Here is a 17,719-nt window from a genome sequence, read left to right as displayed (position 1 = left end):
AGAAATACTGAAGAGAGACGGCCGGTGTTTCAGGTGCAGCAAAAGTTATCACCGGGCAAGAGAATGTTGCAACTCCAGATTTCTCCGCTGCGCCAACTGCCAAGGGAGACACATGACTTGCCTCAAACCCCCGAAGGACAGTTCTCATTCGTCGTCACAGCGAGGCACTTCGGAAGTGTCAGTAACGAGTGCGGTGTCCAACAGCGTTGAAACAGTTCTTCTGCAAACTGCCACAATCTGGGCAGAAGGGGGGACTAAGCACCGCCTTTTCCGGTGCTTACTGGACAGAGGGAGCCAGCGGACGTTTGTGACGACCAGGCTTGTCAACGAGCTGTCTTGTCAGGTTCTAGGAAAAGAGGCTTTGAGCATCACAGTCTTTGGCAATACTGCCCTTGGTAATACGAGTAAACTCCGGAAGGTAGAGGTCTGGCTCCAAAGCCAATACGATCAAAGACGGGCACGAATTGAGGCTGTGGAAGCTCTTACCATTTGCCATTCTTCTGATTTCCCTGTAAGTCTTTGCAGGGCAGCTCACACGTGCACGCTGCAACTTGCCAATCTTTTATGCTTGGGGTTCAAGAGACATTGACATACTGATCGAAGAGGATAATTACTGGAAGGCTGTCATTGGGTCCATCAAGCGACTTGACGGAGATTTGACAGCGGTAGAAACAATATTTGGTTGTGCATTGCAAGGTCCAGTACGACAATCACCAGAAGTGGGCTGGCACCAAGCAACTTTTATGCAGGCAATGACTCGACATCAAAGCGACCAGCTTTCTCAGCAGCTACGGAAAAGGAATACCTTACCTGTATCTGAGGAGGATGTGCCAGAGCTCAAGTAGTCAAGCATCAAGAGTGAACTGGTGCCCGAGGAAGCAGCCCGGAAAGACAACGAAGTGGAATCCGACGAAACTGAGGCCCTGGAATGGGCGCCCTGTATGGTCCCGACAGCCTGCAATAGCCTCAGCAATAGCAGGAAATCTGGCTTCAAAAACGACAGGGAAGCAGCTGACGCTCAGCTTCTATTGGAGCCTGTTGGTTGCCAGCACGAGCTGAGTGCCAGTGACTTTAAGGAGAACAGCGGAATCCCCAATGGGAACGTCATGTGCAATGATGGGGAGGGGGATGAGGCAACTGCCACTGGTGCTGTTGAAACACGGGGAAAGATTCCGAAACTGGCCAACTTTATACACGTTTCCACTGAGATTCAGGAGGGCAAAGTTGTCACCGTCGACTGCAAGAAATTTCGAAAACGGGACCAACCTGGAGGGTCCATGAGTTCACCTTCGAAGAAAAAGTTTGCATCAGAGAAGGAACAATTGAATGGCTCAGCGAATTGACAGGCCAAGGAGGATGTTGATGCAATTGTTGTTGGTTCTTCGTGGCCTCATAGGAAAGAGAGTGGAAGGGTCAAGTGAACTACTGGGTGAAAAAAATCTACCGAAAACCTTAGACATCTCTTTCGAATGTTCTGCGAGAGCAATGGTTACTGCTACCAGGACTTTGGGAGTGGCGAAGCGGGGTTCAATTTAAGTGCCCTTTTTGAACAGCCTTAGGTGGAAATGCAAGATATTGTAATGAAAAAGCGTCGCTGTGGTAGCTCAGATCTTGAGCCCCAATTTCCACCCAGGATAACCAGGAATCGGCGAAGGTGTTCTACTCCTGTTCCCGAGAAGTGAATGCTCACACGGAGCCTGTGGCAAAGGACATGTAACGTGAACTCTTTCAATATTTGTTGCTTGGAGCTGCAATCTGCAGACACGATGCGCTCATTCGACTTGGGCAGTGTCCAGGTGAGAGATCTGGTGCTTCTCAGGAGCGGCCGTCGCCCCATAATGTTTTTGGATCTGGCCATTGTCGACGAGAACTACCCTGGTTGAGGTGGGAATGTTCGTGCTGCACTATCCGACTTGGAAGTGGTGTGAAGATAAGGCCCATTCAGCTTCTTTACTGTCTTGTAATTCCGACAAAACAGTCGGTCGGATTTTGTTGGGTGGAAGGATGTTGGAGAAAGGACACGGGACGACAAAGAAGTGGGCAACGGGGTCACGCGCAGGAATAACCCGCCATGTTTTATTCTGATAAAACCGCTACCGTCACGCCGATCGGGTCATACTTTCTTCAGATCCCAAACAGCATCGTTCCTTCGTTCCGCTTTCGTTGAAGCTCGTTGATGGGGTGTGGCCACTCATACACTCCGTTGATGTGGGCTGCACCTTGTCAGGTTATTCGTTGCGTATGTGAATTTACAGATGATCGTAAGTTTAAGGCATAGACTGGAGTTGATTTAAAATTAACAAGACATGTATTAACTGGGGTTACAATAGGTTACACAAGGTTACATTATGGCGGAAGGAAGAGCGGTCGCCCGTCTGTTTCGTACGGCGTCCCGGAGTCGTCTCTCAGGGAAGGGGGCCTTTCCTCGACGAGCCGAAACCCAACGCCTGTCTGCGTTCTTCTCGGAATTCTCCAGGATTCTTGTAAACATTGGGGGCCCCCATGCGGAGGTACTAGCGGAAAGCCTAGTCTGGACAAATTTTTGGTAGACTGTCTGGGTCCGTCGGGCATGCTCGATGGCTTCCAGGCTCAATGACTTCTGCGGTGTGGAAGGTGTGTGACGCTGACAAGAGCTTCATCATTGATTCCAGTTACGACGTGATCCATGATCCGATCTTCGGGTAGTAAACAAAAGCCCACAAGGCTGACTTTCTCGTGCTAGTACTGTTCGCCAGTTTCATTTGCCTGTTTCTGCCTCGCTTACGTTTCCTGGTGGCGGTGCTCTAAGCTTGACAGGAGGAAAAAATTCTCCAGCTTAGTCTTTCATTCTGGCCACAAGTGCTGCTGACTGACAAGGCTGTCGTACCAGATTCGCTATCTCTCTAGCCTTGTAAACGCAAACTAGTCATCCGTCATTCGTTCCGCGAGTACATCACCGATAGTTTTATAAACTTCTCTCGTTCATGACTAGAGTGAACACGGGTATACCAGCTTCCCGGAGTCATTTCCTTAGAAATAAAGTTTAACCTTTATCTTCATGAACCATCCAAGCTTGTTGCTGAATAGTTTGGTGTTCTTGGCTTGCAACACTTTTAGTCTCTTTCGTGCTCACAGGCAAGACGAACAGATCGTTGAAATCCAACTTTAGTGCTCTCGCCCAGATCCACCCCAGCTTGATGTGCCTTGTGTCAGTGAAAGTAGCCTCAAGCCTGCACTTTACCTTGGAATTCAACCTGAAGTTCATGTTGGCCCTTTACCTAAATTGGCTCCCTGTTGGAGCTTCAGTTTGTAAAGAGTTTAGTGTCACGATCTTTCTGGAACGTGGACGAAGGGGCCGAAGCACCCGCCGAGGAGAGACGACACGCAGCCTGGTTGAGGGTGGACGATGACTGACCGGAGCAGCGTGTGCTCAACGGTGTTTATTCGGTGAGGTGAACAATGTTGCCCGCCGAGCCAGGCGGCCGCAGACGGGCAGACTGGAGGGGGGCGCCACTAACTTGTCACATTTAGTTTAGCTCTGGTTTGTCAGGGCAATGCCAAGTTTGAATGTCCAGTAAGGTAACTTTTGAACCTGTGTATATTTGAAGTTCCGCTCGTTAGCCATCAATCCGAGCAAGAGTCCGTGCTCAGCCTGCTGGCACCCATGATGATCATAGCATGTAGTCTGCTCTGCTATACCTTTCATGGCATCGTCTGTGGGTCTGGCGATGTTGAGGGATGCTTGAAACCTTCTGTGGTACAGGTTCCAGTCTTTTCCCAGATTAAATGATCCTGGTCCCAAGAAGTGAAAGACATTCGAAGTTACCCTCTGCGATGTCTCGCCCGATTAATTCATCACCTTCAGCAGTTCTTCAGTTACTCGAGATAAACCTTTGTCGCCTGTTTATAGCAGGGTCGACACGACCCTAGGTTTTTCTATGTACAGGTTTATTACTGGTCTGGGAGCTGTGCGTAGGGACACACCTGCACATGGTGATCACCAAGAAATAGACTTTTATTCGCACACTTTTGATTGCGACTACGAAGGGCTGGCAGTGCTGCTTGTGCCGGTAATGCATATGACGATGGTGCTGGCCACAAGAGCCTCGTTGAGGTTGCTGCTCGCTCATCTTGAGCGCCAGGATCAAACTGTATTCACGAGCGCCAAACGCACCATCTCTTTAGCTCGCCAGCGTATTCTAGCAGCACCAGCTACACTACTACTACACTTCTCATGACATGTCTTCCAATCATCCTTCTCTGTGATAAACTGGGCAATTGGTCACTACAGTAAACAGTATGAAGGTTCTGCGTAACAAGCGCCATTAGTGAAAATAACGATAGTTTGTCACATACAGAAACACATTTTTTGGTGCAAAATTAATTTTTTTTACCATTCAAGTGATTTCTATTTGCCGAAATGTTTTGGCGGCTGGGTGCTTGAAGCGGAAGTTTTGTGTAAGGATTTGAGATACTGTGAAGAGTGCTGGCTAAAATGGAGCCCACAACTGTTTTATTCTGCATCCAAATATCCTGTGTAGGTCTCAGACGGGAATTCTTGGCGAATTCTTGCAACGGCACATGCTGGCAGGACACGTCGATTGTGGCGGCCCAGTCGTCGCCACATCCACCGTGTAAATTGCCTGTAAGCCACGAAACGGAGCCTGGGAGATTGATAGGCAAAAGTTTGTAACTCATAACCGTAATACAAATGTTAGAGGTGGCAGTCAAATTGTGTCACACACTGAAGACACTAATACTGGATTATTTAAGGTGCATGCAAGAAAATAAAGATGCCATATTTTCCGGACTATAGTCTGCAGACTAAACATGCTTGAAAGTTGAAATTTTACTCGATGCGGACTAAACAAGGATTTGTTTTGTTTTTTCTAGATCGTTCTCTGTGACAAGACGTATGTTTTATGAATAATGGGGTATATTAATGTTGATCTATGTATGATACAAGTAGGGGTGTCGCAGACTTCTGTTGAACTGGATTTTTAGGTCGGTGTTCGATGAACCTTCAAACTTTTAACCAGATTCAAACAGTTCAACTTTGCGGCCAGACCTTGATACAAACATGTCTAGGTTTCGAGAATTAGAGAACTGAAGAAGTTAATAACTTGCACTGAAATAACCAATGAGTGCTGCCCTTAATTCATCCCTTAGCCATCACCACCCAATCAGAAGCCAACTGGCCAGCCTGTCGCGCATGCGCACACGAGTCAAACCTTTTACAAGAAGTTAAAAAAAGTCAAACTCAAACCTCGACCAGTTTGTGATGCCCCTAGGTACAAGCATCTTTGTGAGCTAATACAGTAGGCATATGTCAAGGTGTGCTGCATATGATCATTTTTATGTTTGGGCTCGGCACTAAGTTCTGACTATTTAAGCAAAAGCTCTTATTTGTGACCCCAAATTATACCCTGCAGACTACGCACTGGGTGCGGACTATAGTCCGGGAAATAAACAAGATTTAGTTCGCAGAATTCTAACAAAGGGAATGCAGAACTACAGAGATGTGGCGTTTCACTGTGGCCATCTGGGAAAAACGTGAGCCGAGTGCTTGATTTTTAATGTTGTTTATGTCCAATGTTTATGTATTTTTTTTTATTGACAGCCCAGGTTGTATATTCAAGTGTTCCGTTTTTATTTTATTGAGCGTATTAATCCATAGGCTGTACCTGCTATAATGCCGAAGTTTTCGGCACTGCAGGTTTTTTCTGTAAATAAATAAATAAATACTGCTTGTGCATGTAGCAGGCTTGAAGGCTTACAATAAAAGACTTGCATCATGTGTCAATCTTCTGCCTACCTTGTATTTAATTATTTCTTGTAGGACAATGTAAATGCGTAACAGGGCCACGGGTCCATATCACATGAGCGAATGACGTTTTAGCGAACAGCGACATTTGAGCGAATCGACGTTTTAGCGAATAACGGGGCGCGCGTTAACCCATCCGCCCCGCTGCGCTTACGCCGCTTGGCGGCGACAGTCTGCGGCGGCTCATTACAAAAATGTGAACCCATATGGCCCACCCGAAAACGCCCCTTCGCGGCATCCGACTATCCGCTGAAGTGTCATTTGGTGAAACGTGGCCGTTCGCTAAAACGCCATTCGCTGCAGGGTCTCGTCGCATAGGAAGCTCATGGCGATCAGCAACAGCACTTTAAGTCATTTTAATCGACTACGCACTTCTGTTCTCCCGGCGCCGGGTGACGTTCCTCCTCCTGAAGAGCCCAAAACGCGACACGCAGCACACAAGGCTGCAGGCATATCGCCGCAAAGTCGGTGTGCTCCGTTATGCAGCCCTCCGGGTGTGTCGCGACCGCAGGTGGGCATTCACGGCAGCAGACGCACTCCTTTGACGTCGGCATTACGGCGCACCGCTTACAAGAACACCTGTGATTTGAACGAGGGATGTGAGACAGGCTAGCTAAAAGCAGCACGAAAAGATACGAGGGAATGAAATGAGACGAGAGATTATTACCATGCCGTCGTGGTGAGCCGCCATGCATCTGGGTCTGGAGTCGGGCTAGGGCTAGGGCTGAGCGCAAGCGAGTCCTCTTCGCTGCAGGATACCCTCCGACGCCTCGACGGCGTGTCCGCGTAGGGAACAAGCCCCATCGACTGACTAAAATTGAGCATTCCGCGCTGGACATCGCTCAGGCTATCTCGCCAGGCCGCCATGTTCTTCGCGATATACGTAGATACGAGATTCAGATACCAGAGCCACTCCACGGAAAACTGCAAAACCGGAAACTCCGATACTGCCCCGTTACGTCATTGAGCACGTGACCCGGAAGCCGGTGGATGAGTTGAGGGTGTTTGAGCGGTGCCAGAAACTCCAATATTTCGCTTTTTTTTACATAAAATCTAGGACACGCAAACGAAATAATGGAAGCGGAAAGGATAGCACAGCTGAAGGACAAGTCTGTAAGTAGTCCTTCTATAGCGCTTTCGACCAAAGAGCTCCAATTTCTATCTAAATGATAGCGATGAGGGAGAGGGACAATTTGGAAAAGTGTTTCGTTTAGATATTTTTTTCCGTTTCTTCATTTGTCTTCTCTTTTACTGTTCTTTTGCCTTCTCTTTAGAATTTTCCCTTGTATTTCGTGCTACTTCTTCTACTTATCACGTTCTAAAAAGTCAACCCAGACGTTGAAGAGAAAAATGAAGCAGTCGAATACACAAGAGTTGTAAGTTCAGCGCGTGTGCTTGTCTTCCTGAGTGTCTGGTGTGAGATTAATTTTGCTGCGCTGTCACCGCCAAGTATGGTTCACCAACTCGCCCAAGCTTCCATCCTATCGACTTAGTGTACTTTACGGGGCTACTCAATGTAATTGCTACTTGAACGCAACTAATCGCAAATCTCTCTCCCAGTTTGTCCCAGTTTCCACGGCCTACAAGCAAGCAAGCACCAGTTCGTTTTTCCTCAAAGGTGAGCATTCCAGATACTTTAATTAGGTGCACGGTGTAAGATAATACTCTTCAGGTGAGGACAGCGCGCTCTTGGCCACGGCCCGATGAAGTTCGCCCTTCACACTCTCTCACTTTGGTTTCAAGCAACGCCAGCAGGTGACTCGTCGACCCGTGGGCACGTTCAAGACGGCTCGTGCCGCCTTATGTACCACACGCGCAGAGCTCCAGCGAGGTTGTCACACGTGCAGAAAGACCATGGTGTACCGGGGTGTCATGACAACGAGATAATGATTTTTTGCTGTCACACAGTTCCGCCGTTTGGCCGCCGGTGACACTGTCAGTCGCGGGCACGGTGGCAGTCGAATGATGCAGTCTTTCGGATGCCCGTCGAACGAACACTATTTGATTCCTCGTGCCGCGCGTTCAGCCCCGGCGTGTCCTCACCTAAAGAGTGTATCTTTCACCGTGGTTAGGTGCAAAGCAGGAACTGTAAAGCCAGACGAGCCGATAGGTTTATTTAATTGACGGAGCTCAGAATGATCTGTGGCAGTGGAATGGAAGCTTATTTTTTCACAATCAAACGCAGACATAATTTTGAATCTATCCAGCTTAGTGAAGGATTGCTACTTGTTGCGAACTAATCACAAATTTTTATTTTGCAGTTTCTATATGGCTACAGCTAGCAGGTGCTGCTTTCATTAAAAGGTGAGGATTTCACATTCTGTTTTCAAACAGCAAGTTTTTGAATGAGGGTCCTAAACAATTAACTTTCTTTTGCAGTAAATGCCAGATCTTCCAGTTCAGGAATATGTTAAATATATTTGGTATGGATAAGCCCAGTGTTTTGCTTCTTTATTCATCATTTGACAACAACAACACTTTTTCTTTTATCACTCAGAAATACACACAAGAAGAGACTGCGTTGCAAAGAAATGTCGTGCTGAACGTGATATTCCAACTCGCATATAGTTTTATTGGTAGCCGATATAATATATTGGATTCCAATATCCATAATACGCTGAGTATATTGGAATCGTAAACCCTTATTGGATCCCCATACGACACATGGGGATCCAATAAGGGTTTATACGGTATTGGATTCCAATATTTTCAGCGTATTATGGATATTGGAATCCCATAACAAATCCTTATTGTAATACAATACAATAAATGTAATGTTTTCCAATACACTGTCTATATTGTATTGCAATACAATAAAAAGATATTGTTTACCAATATCCATAATACGCTGTTTATATTGGGGTTTTCCAATAGGGAGGGCTTTTTAAGTAGTGATTGAGCATGTGTATTCTTTATTAAACAAAAGCTGTAGTCAGCGAAGGTAGTTTATCTGACACCTTGCAGTGGTTTAATTTTCTGGATACATGTTTACAATTGGTCTATTAAGTAGACGGTTTTGTACTGGCGTGGCTCAAGTTAGGCTTTTATTGTCGGGGCCTCCCATATAAAGTCTATCATGACTCTGCCTGCTGCCGGAATGGTTCTCAAAGCCTTTCCTTTGCATAAATTGCCAATATTCCATATTTCAATGCAATAGAAATAGAAAAATGTGTATGTATGTTGCTTGAAAATTATTCTGGGATGTGCATGCATATATTTTTGCTTCATTTTCACATTTAGCAACAACAAATCACTTTTAGTCACCTGTTTGACCTCCGTGACCTGCTCCAAAACCTACTTCTACGGCTACAAAACTTATTTTTGCTGCTCCCGAGCTGCTCTAAAGCGAGCGTTTTACTGCTCCAAAACTGCTCCAAATTGGGACTTTTGCTGCTCCCAGCCCTGCTACAAAAGGCTCTAGCCCGCTTCCACCCCTGAATATGGCTAATCTGTGCCAAACCTGCGCAAAAGGACCAATCTTGGTCGCCTTTCAAAAACGAAACTAAACTGAGAACCGTAATTGAGCATGCGTTGGCTAGGTGGCACAAGACGCTGCCCGACACAAAGTACCCTGCATCAATCATCTATGCAGTCTTGCATGATTTTTCCCGCCGTCTCGCGTTTCGCACTCTCGTCGTCTCGGGAATCTCATCTCGCGTCTTTTTTTCTTTTTTTTAATATTTTAGTGATAGACGCGGCCGTGTGCGCGGACACTCCGACGTTAGTGTGTCGGGTTCCAGACTTGCCGTCATGCTGTGAAACAAAACCACGTTTTTACGTGGCAAGAGTTACTTTGTGCTCACAAAGCTCACAAAGTAACTCTCGTCGCGCGACGTCGTGTGTTGCCGTCCCCACTTTGCTGCAGATATAATGCTTTCTAAACTGAAACGCATCGACATTCCTGCTCTTGTTTAAATCATACGCTGCTATAAAAATCCCTCTTTAACTCAATGACTGCTGTGTCGAAATAATAATTACCTAGGTTTCTCTCGGTGGGCTTTCTCCCGAGAGGGACCCCGGTACGTGAAAAATCTGCCGCGAAAGAATGTTGATGATGAGAAGTGACCTAAAGCAAAGAAGGCAATGCCTGCACGCTGAACCTGCACAGCACGCTTGTTTGTCTCGAGTTCAGTCGTTGCACAAAGCGCTCCAAAAACTTCTTGACCCTGGCTCGCAATGTCTTGCATCGATACGCTCAGGTCCTTTTTTTTTGTGTGTTTAGCTTGTACCTCGCCCACCGGCCTGGCAAGCACGCACCGCTGGACTGTTTGTCGTATGCTGGACAGTTACATTTTGTACATGTATATTATTTTGGGAACCAGTTGGCGACAAAGCGGAGTGGCATGGTTTCGGTTTCGGTTGAACAGCCGTTGTCTCTGCTCATGCGACGAAGCACGTCTAGGTGCAAGCCTGCCGAAGTTGCCCTCACGTGCATGTGAACATGATTGCACGAGAGGCACCATCCACGACGCTTGCAATCTAATGTCTTGCGTTTGCTTACTTTTTATGAAGATCTGCCACGTTGAAAACCAGTAAAACGAAAGCAAGTGTTTTTTTTGTTGTTTTTTTCAGAATTGCTTGGCAACGCTTACAGCACTGTATACTTGTGGGATGTCTCAGCAGCAAAAACACAAGCAGCGAATTCCGCCCAAACACGTCGCATCACAACACAACACAAAGTGCCCTTCGTTTTTCCAGCATTTAAAACAAATATTTATATTTCTAAGAATGTGTGCTCCAAAAGTCACTTTTTCTGCTCCGAAACACTGTTTTCGCTGCTCCAAAAGCCACTTTTGCTGCTCCAAAACATACTATCTTGGCCGCTCCAAAGGCCACATTTGCTGCTCCAAAACACTGTTTTGGAGCAGCAAACACCTAAGTGCAAGACCTAAGCACAAACTTAGTGGGACTTGAATGTGCCTATTATCAGTGCTGCATTTGAAATCAGAATGGCAGTGCCCTTGTATCTGTCCTTTCAGTAAATTTTACATGATATAGTTCCTTAAGCATCTGTCCCTTTGCAACATGTCAGGATTACAAAATTGTCAAATGATTTTTAATAATTTTAACGACCACATTTTTTTTTCAAAGTTCAGTTTACACTTTAGGGACAGCGACCATCCAGTGGTAGTTTTCAGCACTTTAGAGACGTCTGGAGGCAAGTTGGCTCACCAGATAGCAAAATTCGTTGTCATAGCACCGTTCAAGACCAATTATTGGCTACAATTGGAGGACGACGACCATTCCGAGGTTGTTTTCATCATTTCAGAGACGTCTGGAGGCAGGTTGGCTCACCGGAAAGGGAACTTTGTTGTCATAGCACTATCTAAGATCAATTATTGTCTACAATTGAAGGACGACGACCATTCCGAGGTAGTTTTCATCATTTCAGAGACATCTGGAGGCAGGTTGGCTCACCGGAAAGGAAACTTCGTTGTCATAGCACCGTCTAAGACCAATTATTGGCTACAATAGGAGGACTACGACCATTCCGAGGTAGTTTTCATCATTGCAGAGATGTCTGGAGGCAAGTTGGCTCACCAGAAAGGAAACTTTGTTGTCATAGCACCATTCAAGACCAATTATTGACTTCAATCGGAGGCCGATGACTATCTCGGGGTAGTTCTCAGTACGTTGGAGCCATCTGGAGGCAAGTGTGGTCACAAAATAGAGAACTCGAATATAATAGCACCATTCAAGACCAATGATTGACTATGATATGGGGACGATGACAATACTCTGATTATCTTCAGCATTTGAGTTTTCTCTGGAGATCCCTCATTGCCTTGCAGAAGTGTCTCAACACCTCTCGCGGATGTGTCTCAACGTCATTCTCAGTCGTCGAAATGGATGGGCATTGGCTCCTTTATGACTGCCACTCGTGCATTCTTCATAGAACTTCTGTATCCATTCAAACGCATTTCTTTGCGAGAAAACATTTACATTTCCATAATACTGTGCACAAAGTTTTTTTTATGGATATCGGTATATTCATATATATGGAATTACTGGACACCCCTTCATATCACGAGAACGATGACTGATTCACTTGTACAAATTAAGCATGGGACAGCCATTCTTCCTAGCACCTCAGTCCCAACTGAACTGATTTAACAGATTCAAGCCTGCACAGCAGTGACTGGAGATACAGCAACCTTGTATGAAAAGTGCCGATAAGACAGTGCAGCCAACAGAAGGTGTAAGTTGACCAAAGTGAAATAAGTTTTTAATCACCCTCGTACGACATGGATCCTTCGTAACGTCTGCGTTCTGGCTCCAACCATACTTATTCATTGTTTAGTTTACTTCATGAGCCAATCTTAGTAACGGAATACATATAGCATTTACACCAAGACACTCTTTGTGGCTTTGTTTTAAAAAATGAAAGTTACATTAAAGCGGTTTTGCGCAGGTGAGGTATACGGCCAAGGGAACATAGTATAGGGGGCTAATTGTAACGATCAGTTGGCTAATTAAGTAAAATTCGTTAATTAACTTTTTAATAAATGAAAATAGACATGTGGTTCCAATTAGAAACTTGTTCAGCGTCACCTAAGGCCACTATATCAACTCTTTTTCGAAAGATATAACGCAGGGGCTGTATATTACAGCGTTCCATGAAAACGCTCAATGTGGACGCGTTTCTAGGTTTCGATTTGTTATTGCAGTGCATCTCTGCTCCCACGGTCCTGCTCGACAGTGGCTGAGATGTGCAACACAGTTGCGCCCAACTTCCCTCTATGCTACAAGGTAAGCGAGGGAGTGGCTTTGCGCCGCGACTACAGGAGGAGGAGGAGGAGGAGGAGGAGGGAGGGGAGGGGGAGGGGACAGGATTGCGGGCGCAGAGATGTGCTCGGATAAGTAAGCGAAACCTAGAAACACATCCAAATTGAGCGCTTCATTAGAACGACGTAAAATGCTGCCCATGCTTTATGTTCTATAAAGAGTTGATTTAGTGGTTTTCAATGGCGCTTAGCAAGTTTCTAATTGGAACTATGTGTCGATTTTTAATTATTTAAAAAGTTAATTAACGAATTTTAAATAATTAGCTGACTGATCGTTACAATTAGCCCCAATACTCTATCCCCCTGGCTGTATAACTCATCTGCACAAACCGCATAAGTGTAACTTTCACGGCTTTTTAAACAAATCTGTTAAGTTTTGAAAGAAACACCTGGTATATCTTTGTGTAGGTTAAAACTTTCCTACTTTGACCTTATTATGGTCATAAAAGTCAAAATTAAATGGGTTGTTAGCCTTCAGAGAGTGATGAATCAGTCAGCTATGAAATTAGACTGTTTGTGTCTCCACTGCAGAAAGAAAACTTACCATATGCAGCATGACTGCTAACTTGGGGTCTTTACATGTAACCTTGTAACTTGACCTTCTGACTTTCTTTGTGCTGCATCAGTCATTATTTTGTTAGCTCATAAAATTGAAGATAGTTAATTTTAGGTTAGTTCAAAAAGCAAGCTGCATTACGGTCTGGTTTCTCACTTATTTTAAATAGTCAGTGTTACGTAAAGTTTCCCCAGATTGGTAAAGTTCCATCTTTCTGTGGCAGTCGTGCATTTCATTCCTCTGGTTCTATTATGCTGTTCTAATTTCTATGCCTAGGTGTTGAGGGTTTTTCTAAGTGTCTGTTAGTTCTGTCTTTTAGCAAACAAATACAAGCTGTGCCTTAGACCTAGACATTGTACAAAGTTTCTTTTCTATTTCACCTGCTCTGCCTCAGATCTCAATCATGAAAACCAACACTAGGATTATCACATTAAGCTTAGGTCATTTATGACCTACATGATTTTCCAAAATAAACCATTCAGATTCCCGATCAGCCTTCATAACCATTTCATGTTTTTGTTAGTACCTGAATTATTTCCTTAAGAAAATAGATGAGCAGATGCTGAAATAAGCAAGGCTTGAGTCTAGGGCTGGGGTCCAGTTGCTTGCCAAGGATAATTTAACCATACATATTTGTATAAAAAATTTCCAAGTGCAGCCAGAAAACAGAAATACTGGGTATTTTCATGATGCCTACTTCACAACACAACTTATGTGCATTGCAACAAAGTGCACCCCAAAAATAAAAGTAAATATTGTATTCAATTTTGACAACAATTTAAATATATCGAAGTGCAAATACAATTACTGAACGATTATTAGCTTCTACGGTACTGCAGAACATGTTGTAACATCTTACCCAGAGGGGCATGGCGTGTGAGCTGTGGCACAGTACACTGCCTGTCTCCCTAGTTGAACGTAAGGCGGTGGCTGTCTTTGAAGTATGAAAACTCACACTAGGTCATCACATTGTGTCTATGAGAACAGTCATCTCTTCGCACCACCCGCCACAGCCTGCCCTAATACAGTGCTGAGCAAATCTCGCATCTTAGTCGTTATGATTTCTTGTCGCCGCTACAAAGTGCGGTCACCAGATAAGTTTCGACTGTAGAACGACACAGTTTTCCGAAGCTAAGATTTTACTCGGGAGACAAAGAAACTTCTCTTAAAAATTGTCCTAACACTAAAAAAAAAAAAAAAATAGCCTTTTCGTTGCATTATTGTTTAAATGCGTTGTTCACCGCAATTTAATGACAACGGAAGAATGGGGCTACAATCGGCTGATCGCCGAGATCGTGCACTGCCGCTATTCAACGCGCTGATTGGAAAAAAGGAAATGCGTTGAAAGTAAAAATCTGACGTTTACAACACCCTGTAACGCCGAATTAGAGCACAGCTCTTAAAGAAGACGAGGGAAGGGTACTGAGGGGAGGGTATACCCCCTCTCCCTGCTCCTCCTCACCCACTCATCCTCCCTGCTACTCCTCCCCTCCTCCTCATCTTCCTTCACCTCCCCCTCACCTCATCCTTCAAGCTCCTCTCTCCTCCCCTCCTTCCTTCTCTTCCCCCTCCTCCTCCTTCCTTCCCTCCCCCTCATCCTCCTCCCTGCGCATTGCATCATGGGTAGTGTTCCATAATGCACCGTGCGGTTACGCCGACTCCACTCAAGCCGGAAGCGGGTGCCTAAGAGCTGCGCTCTAAGATAAACAAGGTTGTAAATAGCAATACGTTACAGATATGCGCAAATAACTGCATACGAATAAGCACGCTGAAATAAAAACCAATGGGAAGATGGACGTGAGCCGTGCGTGAGCCCCACATCTGCATACCTTCCCTGGTTAGGGCTAACACACACTGAGACTGGAAAGTCAACTTGAAAACGGGTCGATAAACACTTCACATAATATTTTGCATCTGTCGCAATCGAAGGTCATTCTGTTGAGGCTCTCACGCTGCTGTAGCCTAAAACACTTTGTACAACCAATTTCGTCCACCGTGTAGACCGCCACAAACCAGCCGGCATGTTTTAAATCCAGGATTAAGAAACGACCAAGTAAAGTACCCGATGTTGAGCGCTCACGATAGGCATGGTCTAGTGCTAGGTTTAGCGATAAGTGATTTTGGTGCAACAGAACAAAACCAAAACTCGGCTTAGGTTCCCTGCTAAGCTCTGATTTGCGTTAAGCTGCATTGGTGCAACTGGCCCTAAGTCTCAGACCGCCGCACCTTACTGTCACGACCAAGAAGGCACCCAAAACAGGCAGTAGAAGATGCGGGAAAGGCCGTCGTCTGCTCTCCGCTCCTTATCTGGGAAGCAGCTTTACCGCATTGCACGCGGAGAAGCCGTTGTGGCATGCCGATAGAGGCGTTCGGAGCGCTAACGACAACATGCCGGCGGAGATGACGGAGAGAGCCTAGATTTAAGAGAGGGAGCAGTAAGTGCGCCTGCATTTGATTGTTGCCTGGCCAGTCTAGCGAGAAAACTGGGCAAGAAAAGAGGGACATAAAATATAATACAGATGACCCAGGCTTTTAACTTGCAACAAAATATATATTGGCTTCAAGTTGCTTCCCAAAGCTCCATGAGGGTGTGACACAAAGAGGGAGGGGGAGAGGACGGTGAATGAGAGAAGCAGGGGGCTATGTGCCTATGCCAACAGCTAAGCATATGCAGCGGGAAGTAGTCTGCTGAGTGTCAAGTGACATGACGCCATTGGCTACAATATGTTTGCTTTTTGAAGCCTACATTTTACCTTTTTCTTCCCTTAGTGAAGGCACCTGTATTGTTTTCAAACGTGAATTCTGTTGTTTGATTATAGGGAATGAATTAGATTGTTGCACTTCCATTTTGTGTTAGTTCAATCAATCAATTAATCATTTTATTTGCACCTGTACAAGTACAAATGCTGGGAGGCAGACAAAAAGCCAACAGTTGTTTGCTTGACAAGGTATTCTCTTTCATCTTCTTGACAAAGCGAGCTACAAAAACAGCGAAGAGATAACTATCATATGTCTCAAGAGATAAAAACAGGAAAAAACAAACAAACAACAGAATGAACACTTGTAGGTATGACATTGTCGTGAAAACACTTATTGGTTTGAGAGCCCTGTGTTCTATTTCAACATAGAACACATGGTTGTGCACCATAGAAGTGGAAGTTCGAGAACAGTGATAATATGCAACCACCAGCTCTGGAAAGAAATGCTGCATGTAAAGCATACATACATTGTTATTTTCAGCAGGAGGTCGCATTTTTCGAATGTGCTCTCGCTGCACAAGCATTTATATAGCAGATGCATCTGAGGGTTCTGTACTCAATTGATAGTTATTTTTTAAATTCTGAGTATTAGAAGATTTGTACCTAACAATCCATCTTATTTTCTAATAGCACCCCAGGAGTTACTATCGCCCGAAGATGTCACAGGTGGTCATGATTCTTTGAGGCAGCGGAATTTCACCGGTAAGTTGCCCCCCCCCCCCCCCTCACCGACGTTTTGACATGTGTGCTTGCCTCTAATGGCCCTTTCAGAAATTTGCATCAGGAGCTGTAGCTTTGACAGCATCCGTTGCAAGCACGTTGTCTGCAACGACCACAGTGTGTTGCTTGGACACACATTTGACACAACTTCAGCAATAGACTTTTTGCTAATTACCCAAGCACCAAGGGGAATGCTGGAAACGTAGGTACACATGCTGCACACGCTTGCCTTCTCTGCATAAAGGATTCGAGGCAAAAAACCAAAATAGGGTTTCGAGGAATGTGTGTGCAATGTGCTATTTATTTTAGATTTTTACCTTTGAACAGATTCGCTTGCAGACACCAGCACATGCAGTGTATGTTCATACATTCTCAGCATTCTCTTTTGTGCATGGTTAATTTGGGATATGGTCTATCCTGACATATATGGCAGTATATAGTGTTATTTCTGTGACTGAAGATTCTCTATGGCCATCAGCTTTTTCTTTTATTGGCCATGCCTTAAAAAACGTCTTTTCAAAGTATGATTGGAAGCAGGTAGGTGTTTTTGTTTGTATAGGCTTGATGTTGTTATTATTCCCAGGACATCATTCTTGCAGGCCTAAATAGAAGAGCAAACTGTGATTCACCGCACTAGAACTTGAATACTCCAGTCTCACCGCATTCTTGTGTTGCAACTATAGAAACATACAATAAGTTTCCTTGTGCAGTGTATTACTGCAGAAGAAAGCAGGCATGGTTCACACACTTGCAACTGCCTACAACCGGCACGGCAGTCATAAGCATTTATAGAGGTTTAAAGCCAGTCTTTTAACCTCTCCAGCCAGAAGCAGTCGCAAGTGTGTGAAACAGCCTTTGTGCCTGTTTTATTTCTGTTAATCACTACCCCTGGAATGAGATCAGTTGTGAGCAATTGAAGCAGCACCGACCGAAACCTAGTTCAGGCCAACATCTTTATGCAAATTTTTAATGCACATTCACAAGCCTGTTGAAAGCATTTTACGTGCATAATCTTTTTCTTTCAAACTCACTACAGATATAAGCACTGCATTAGCATGACTCTTCCCTATTTGTTAATTTTTCAGCACACAGTCGC

At 45.0% G+C, this 17,719-nt stretch overlaps 1 long non-coding RNA gene and 1 pseudogene across 1 annotated transcript in view; both read left to right on the top strand.

The window, feature by feature from the left end:
• LOC121835503 overlaps positions 1-17,719 on the top strand; it is a 76,154-nt pseudogene that overhangs the window by 13,393 nt on the left and 45,042 nt on the right.
• The window catches only part of LOC120845773, a 30,925-nt gene continuing 24,355 nt past the window's right edge, over positions 11,150-17,719 (top strand). Inside the window, exons 1-2 of the long non-coding RNA XR_006077626.1 lie at positions 11,150-12,002; positions 16,534-16,605. This is a non-coding gene — a long non-coding RNA (uncharacterized LOC120845773). The remainder of the gene's footprint in view (positions 12,003-16,533; positions 16,606-17,719) is intronic.

Source organism: Ixodes scapularis, unplaced genomic scaffold (assembly GCF_016920785.2).
Source record: "Ixodes scapularis isolate PalLabHiFi unplaced genomic scaffold, ASM1692078v2 PGA_scaffold13__105_contigs__length_92229423, whole genome shotgun sequence".
NCBI lineage: Eukaryota > Metazoa > Arthropoda > Arachnida > Ixodida > Ixodidae > Ixodes > Ixodes scapularis.
Note: the sequence above shows the minus strand (reverse complement) of the source record. Positions and strands in the feature narration are given on the sequence as shown.